Consider the following 7,428-nt stretch of genomic DNA (forward strand, 5'->3'; position numbering starts at 1 on the left):
AACTGTAAGATAAATTGGACACCCATAGAAATCAAGGCAATCGAATGTATTCTATGCAGATGGTGGACCTTGAACCCGGGACCCCAGTGCTGCAAGGAAGAAGTGCTTCCCATGTCATAATCTTTTAAGAAGGTTTGAACAGAGTAAGTTGTGTTATTGTAGTAAGCTCATGGAGCTCTTCAGTCATGGCTGTTTCTCAAACAGGTCATTAAAGTATACATAAACTGTAGGATGTGTGTTACTTTGTAAAACATAAGACAGGCCTGGCTGGAATATGAAATTGTATCTCTTCTTTTTTTTTCTGTGACTTTGAAACTGCACAGATCCATATGGCCTAACCTTACACTGTATTTAAATATATGTTTAAATTCTATTACTCAATTCTGTTATTAGTAGAAAAAGAAGTCATTTTGTGTATGTGGCATAAACCTCTTTTGTCTCACTATTTTATTTTATTTTTTAGCCGCAGACGAATCTAGATTGTTTTAGATTCCACGGGCATTGTTATTTTATGGATGTTTAAGGGTACCCATGGAAATCATGATGTGGAGTCAGGTGTGATACTTAAACATAGCCATATATGCAGAACTGTGCCAAGGGTTTAACAATCCCAAGCACTTCTTTTTTGCCACAGAGTGTTTACATTGTGTACATGTGCTATTTAGTCTTTCTGCTTTACCATAGATGGAAAGTATGGATTGTGCACTGCATTTCCTATAGTTCGGGGAGAGAAGCCTCTTCTCTGTGTGAATGAACCACATACGTTGTAAAAGGAATTGCTCCATTTGAAATTATTAGCTGTCATGAATGCAATCAGCCCATTAGAATGTACTATAGAAACTACCCATGTATTATTGTTTTTTTTGTATTCAGTAATATTTTTTGTTCAATAGATTTTTTGGGGCTTTTAAAGACGAATAAATTGTAGTAGTACACAGCAGAGTATTTTCTCATCTAACCAGAAAAAAAATAAAAAAATCCCCTGTGTACTTTTGCTGATCTGCTGCATGTATTATCCTGGAAGCGATGGTGTGTTTATTTGTCTTAATTTGCTTTTGATTACTGCATTTCAATATTAATATGAAGTCTATACAGAGTTTATGGTATGGTATATTATGGGGTATGGCGTTAGTTAGACCTATTTTCAATAGTCACTCTCAAGTAACCAGAAATTTAATTTATCCGGAATCTACCAATCCACGTAGATGCCGGATAACGGAGAGTTTATTGTAATAATGTTTATTTTTTCCTTTCATCCATTTTTCCAGCTGCCAGATTGAACAGAGTTTTTAAGGGCTCGTGCACGCAGCCGCCTGTGGTGGTACAACAGGGTATATCTCACCAGGGACCAAAAGCTGCTGCGTACAGCCTCCCATAGAAGTCAATTGCTGTATGTGGGCATATGCTGGATGCGCATTTGTGCACAACCCCGCATTCAGACTGTCTGGGTTCTGTGCCCGTACGCATGCACATTTTTACGCAGGTCCAGCATATACCCACATACAACCATTGATTTCTACGGGAGGCTGTATGCAGCAGCTGTTGCTTCCTGGTTGGGGGATATACGCAGAACTTTATGTTGTACCACCACAGACAGCAGCGTGCAGGCTTCCTAGGACACTCTTGGTGGGATTGCAGCTTCTTGCACTGGAGGCAGCCTCTGAGCACTGCCGAGTAGGAGTGGTGCCCATACATTGATAGAATTTTGTTAGAAAGTTTTTGCTAAAAATGATCGATAGTAATTAGAATTCCACATCATAACATAGGCAAATGTAGATATCGAGAATTGTTCCCCATATTAACCCCTTAGTGACACAGCTTCAGAAAAATGTTTTCGCTTCTGGTGTCCGGAGCAATTTTGCCATTTTTGTTATGTGTTTGTTTAACCACAATTTCCATCTTCCTCATGCATTGCACCTACACATAATATATCTGTTTTTAGCTTTCAAAGTATTTTATTAATTTTCCAAAGTGGAATAAAACAATAAAATAGCACATGATGCACAGTCAGTATAGCATACAATTGCATTTCAGATGCTTCCACATTGGCATAGTCAAGTAATAGGGGGGATGACTAGATGCCATACACACCATATATAATAGTTCTGTAAAACAGATCATATCTATCACCCTATTCTTGCCAATTTATCCCCCATCAGCAAAAAAAATATATCTGTTTTTAAAGGAAAAAATGGTCTTTCATTTGATGTGACATATGCATATACTGTATACATGTTTTATTTTTTTATGAAGAATACAAAAAAAGTAAAAAAAAAACAAAACATTTTTCACAGCTTAGCAATAATAATGTGTACATAATTAGTGAACCTAAAGTTATTCATAATAAATTATTTTATTTGTCCTAATTTATAGGGTATATTATATGTCTGGGATTTACGTTTATTTGGGAGTTATAGCTTACAAGATAGAAGGAGTGAAAAACTATTTTAGAATGTGGTATGTTTGTCCTTCTCCTCCTCTGCACTATATTTTCTTTGTTCATTAAAATTATTTTGTAAAACTTTTTTTATGTTGAAAAACTTAATTTTTTTTATTTTTACTCACTACACTAAAGGTGCCCATACACCTTACGACCATCGCAAGACTTTTGTCTTGCGATGGTCGTATGCTTATTGAAAGCTCGTATGATCTGCCCACGTTGGATGGGCAGATCGTACTTGCGATCATCGAAAGCCCGCCCCGCTGAGGGGTGGGCTTCCAATGACCGCAATGCAGAATGGGCAGTGTGCGCGTGCGCACAACGGCCCGTTCCACAGCTATCGAACGAGCAGGCTAGAAACCCGCTGAGAATCGTACGAGCATGCTGGTTGGACAAAAGACGTGCGACCGTACAGTAGAAACGGTCGCACGCCTTCCATACACTGTACGATTCTCGTACGATCGCGGGATTTCCCGCGATTCTCGTACGAGAATCGTACAGTGTATGGGCACCTTTTAAGGGGTTGTTTTTTATTTTTTTTATTTACAGGGGCTTTGATACTGAAGAGATACTTTGTATCACTTTTGCAACACAAAGCCAGCTAGCAGTTTACTGCTGTGACCACCTAATCTGCTGTTTAGGGTCTGCCTCAGACCCCGGGGGACCCATTAACAGCAGTAACTTAATGAGCGCTGGTCCCTTGATGGATCAGCGCTCATTGTACCAATAACGGCATTATCCTGTCACCGGTCATTAACGAACTTAACGATCGTGACAGGATAATCCCATCGTTGGTCGGGATGAATCCCGACAAGAATCGGCATAAATCAGTTTTAGACGATCAATGGAAGTATTCGTTCGACCTAGGCAGCGGAAATATTTGTTCATTTTAGCCACTCCTTACCGGAGACCATAAACCCAAGAACATTTGTATTCGTTCAGTGCAGGCAGCTGATCATGGATGACAATAGAAAGGCTTGGTCTTCTGGTCATCCGAAAACACAAACAGAGGAAGCACAGAAAGGTCAGAATATGGAGCAAAAAATGGCTGCAGAATTGTGACCATTTTTTGCAAGAATTGAAAGAGAAAAATCTTGATGATTCCAGAAGCTATTTGAGGATGTCGGATGTCAAATCATTCCAGATTCTTTTCAGGTTACTCCTTACATACAAAGAAAAGATACTGTGCTTTTTTATCATTATAGGTATCCTACATATATCTTTCAGAAATCATTAGACTCTGTCCCAGGCCATTTAAGGAACCTTTAAGAAACAACTCTCTCCCATAATTATGTAGTACTAGAACTACTAGGAAAATAACAGGTAACAGTTTTTGGTAAACAAAAGTTCAGAAATTGCAGCATATATGATCTTTGCCTCTATTGCGGATCATGAGACGGGAATGGTATTTATACTTCAAAACACAGATAAGAGAATGCGGGGTTTGAGACTTAGACCGTATATTGCAGTTTAACCTAAAAATAAACAGGACCAAATCTGTAGAAACAGAGGAAGTAAAATAATAATAATGCTTGGTAGCAGCAAACCCATACAATCTAAACTCCAATCAATAAGTTTGTTTTAAACATTAGATTCAAATTTAATGCAGTCATGTCCCTGCTACCACTTCTTTGCAGAAATTTTGGTTTTGGGTTCGGCTATATGAACTGGCGCTATGTTTGAATATAGCTATATAGTTCCCTGGTTAATTCAAAAGGCTGTGCTGCATGCACCAGGCTGGACTGGTCTAAGTGGAGCTCTGGGACTTTCTCATATACCTTTTGTGCCTCTGGGTTAATCATTTTAATTTCCATTTCTGCAGCTGCCCGTGTAGCCAACAGTTGTGATGAGGATGTGATCTTGAAGAAGTGCTAATTAATCTCACCCTAGAGAGTGCACACGTTACCTCTATGGCTGTCAAGGGCTCAGCTGGCATGTTCAGATAGTGTTTCTACATGAAGATTATGCCTGGGGTAATAGAAATCAATGTCCTCTCACTTGTGAGGGAGCCGGAACCCTGGAGAGTCATAATGTATTGATGAACTGATCAGCAGTGCAGGATTAGCACCGGAGTGATTAATAATCAAACTATTGCAAGGAAAGTACAGCATAACCTGCGTTTTGTGTGACCTGCACGTTAATGTTTACTCATACACGGTGTACACTGTGGGGCCTATTTATAAAAACTGGAGAAAGTTGAATGGAAACAAAAGCAGAGTTATTGCCCATAGTAACCAATCAGGTTTTATCTCTTCGATGCGAAAATGAAATTTTCTGATTGATCACAATTAGAAATAAATGTGACATAGTAACTACACCCCTTTCATTTGAACTCACAGGAATTAGAATATGCCAATGACCTCTGCAGGCTATTTATAATGTGGTGTTGACATAAGGCCAGTTGAGAGCCACATAGGAATCATCTAAGCAGTGTTATATGCATGCACAGCTGTACATATGGATCATTTGACAGTAACTCATTTCATACAAGTGAATGTGTTTGGTGTGTACTGGTACTTAGAAATTTGAGTGCATACATTTACGGTACATTCATTGATTGTGAATGGAGCTGTACACAAGGTTCCCTCCATCCTTTCCAATTTTGTATTGGACAAGCCTAACTTATTCTGGCTTGATGGTGTTCAAACAACATACTCTAATCAGCCCCTTTCTATCTGTCTGTGCATCCGTCTATCGTTCAGGCCAAAAATATCAATAACCACCAGCTCATATAATTACTCATTTGCATATTTTGTACGTATGAATGCATCGAACCGTCTGTGTTTTACTTGTATGAAAGAGCCCATAGAATTCCTAACAGCCTGCATGTAATAGAGCAATTCTTTCCCATAACCTGCATAAGCGTGTTTAGAAAATAAATTATAGACGTCTTTAAAAAACATACATACTTCTTCAGTTTTATTACTTCTGTTCTGTTTACTTACATTTTTGGGGCACCAGCTTTTTCTCGTGCCTTATTTAATTGAATTGTTGGCTACCATATCCTACTTCACACCACACTGAACTGTAGAAGTGATCCGATGGCTTCATAGCCATGAAAAGCTTTTCTACTAGATACACAAGAGTCGGCTCAGCTGTATTTGGGATTTTTATAGCCCGTTACTGCCATACCTTAGTACTTGAGACAGTGCTAAAAGGGTTAACTAATAATAGTGCAATTAAAAAATAACATTAATGCAGCAATTTATTATATGTGCCTCTGCACTTAGAGTTTTCTTGTAGATCCCTGCAAAGTCCCACAAATGCCTGTGAGTGAAGTCCACCAAATGCAGGTTCCTGTGATGCTGTGGCAACAAAGCTGCACTGCTCCTGAATTTAGTGCAGCACTGTCACTCTCGTGTAGGCTGTGCCTACTTGCACTACAACATGGTCACTGCAGATTTACAAGCCTGTAGCTTATCCATCAGCTCCTGGCCACACCCAGTTCTGCCTTCTGCTTTCTGGATTGGCAGCATTGCTGTGTTGCTGAAACCCTCCCACTGTGAGCTGCAGTGTCTGGGAGGGGGAGCATGGTAGACACAAATGAAAGAAGATTTGGCCCAGTCAGGGAAGGTAAATACTTTTTTTTATTAGGCTCAAACATCACATAGTAACTGCATTTGGGACTTATTTAGACTCTCATACAGGAGACTTTAATTGTACTTTTAAGATATTCATGTGAAAGACATAGTAAATGTTAATGGTGTCACCAGTATGTGATTTAAAGGGTGTGTTTACTTTCTCACAAAATGCCAGAAAGTTAACTCACTGACCTCACTTTTCATGGCTCCCAATGCATATACCTGTGTAATGCCCCACCTGCCAGTGTACAGTCCATACACTACACTTCACAGGCCCGCAGTATACACTGAGCATAATGCTCGCAAATAGCAACCAATGAGTAGGGCTTCTTATTTCTGGGACCTGGTTCCTGGCTCAGAAGAACTTCTCACTGGTCAGCGAGGTCATAAAGGAAGAAGGGAATAAATCCTGTTTGTGCACCAAAGGCCTTTGCAAAGTTATTATCTTGTAAAAGCAGCAGTGACATCATCATCTTCCTGCTGCACCTAGACTATGCAGAAAGCAGAGATGTATGAGGGTCCTAGCAGGCCTACCCACTACAGGCTCCCTGAAGAAAACTAGAGTGGGTGGGTACAGAACCAGTCACCCTGAACAGGGAGAAAGAGCAGCTGTGATTTGTCTTTATTTCAGCAAGCTTTGGGTAAATATTAGTGGTCTAAACAGACCCCTGACACATGCCCATACAGGTGGGGGAGAGCAGCGGGAAAGCGAGGAGAAGCTGGATCCTGTACCGCTCCTCTTCTCCCTGCTAAGCTGCGGCTGTGTTGGCCGCCTGGTGCTCCTGTTGACAATGGCAATGGGGGCGGTGAGGGGGCACAGTCAGGCCGGCCCTGGCTGCGCCCCCTCTCAGCTGCGCCTGAGGCGAGTGCCTCACTCACCCCATGGTAGCTACAGCCCTGACCCTACTTACAGACGAGGGTACAAGATTTGGCAAGAGTACTAAAATTTCGTGTAAAATTCAGTGAACGCACTATGGAGTATGTTTACTGTTTTTTGTTTTGTTTAATGTTTATTTCATTATACTATACCACTGTATCTTCTTGGATACTGTTTCCTTTTAGACACGTTTTTGCCAATTCAGCATTTTAAATGATGGTATAACAAGCCAATGCACATGCTAGAAGATGTTGTATAGCCCATACTACATGATATCTGATGATGTGAAACATGCATTCCTGTACTACTGTACTTTTTCATTTTTATTTACAAAATTAAAAAAAGGCTTACAGGCTTACAGATTCTCTAGCCTTCCCCTACTTCCCATTTGTCAGCAAAACCTGAAGTGAGGGGAAGTCTCTTTTATTGGGGTTCTAAATACCAGTAAAACCCAACAGGGTCCCCTTGCTCTATTTAAAAACGTTTTGAAAAAGTTTTGGTAGCGTGTGTGTGTGTGTGTGTGTATGTAT

Source organism: Nanorana parkeri, unplaced genomic scaffold (assembly GCF_000935625.1).
Source record: "Nanorana parkeri isolate BGI_ZX_2015 unplaced genomic scaffold, ASM93562v1 scaffold43, whole genome shotgun sequence".
Classification (NCBI taxonomy): Eukaryota; Metazoa; Chordata; class Amphibia; order Anura; family Dicroglossidae; genus Nanorana; species Nanorana parkeri.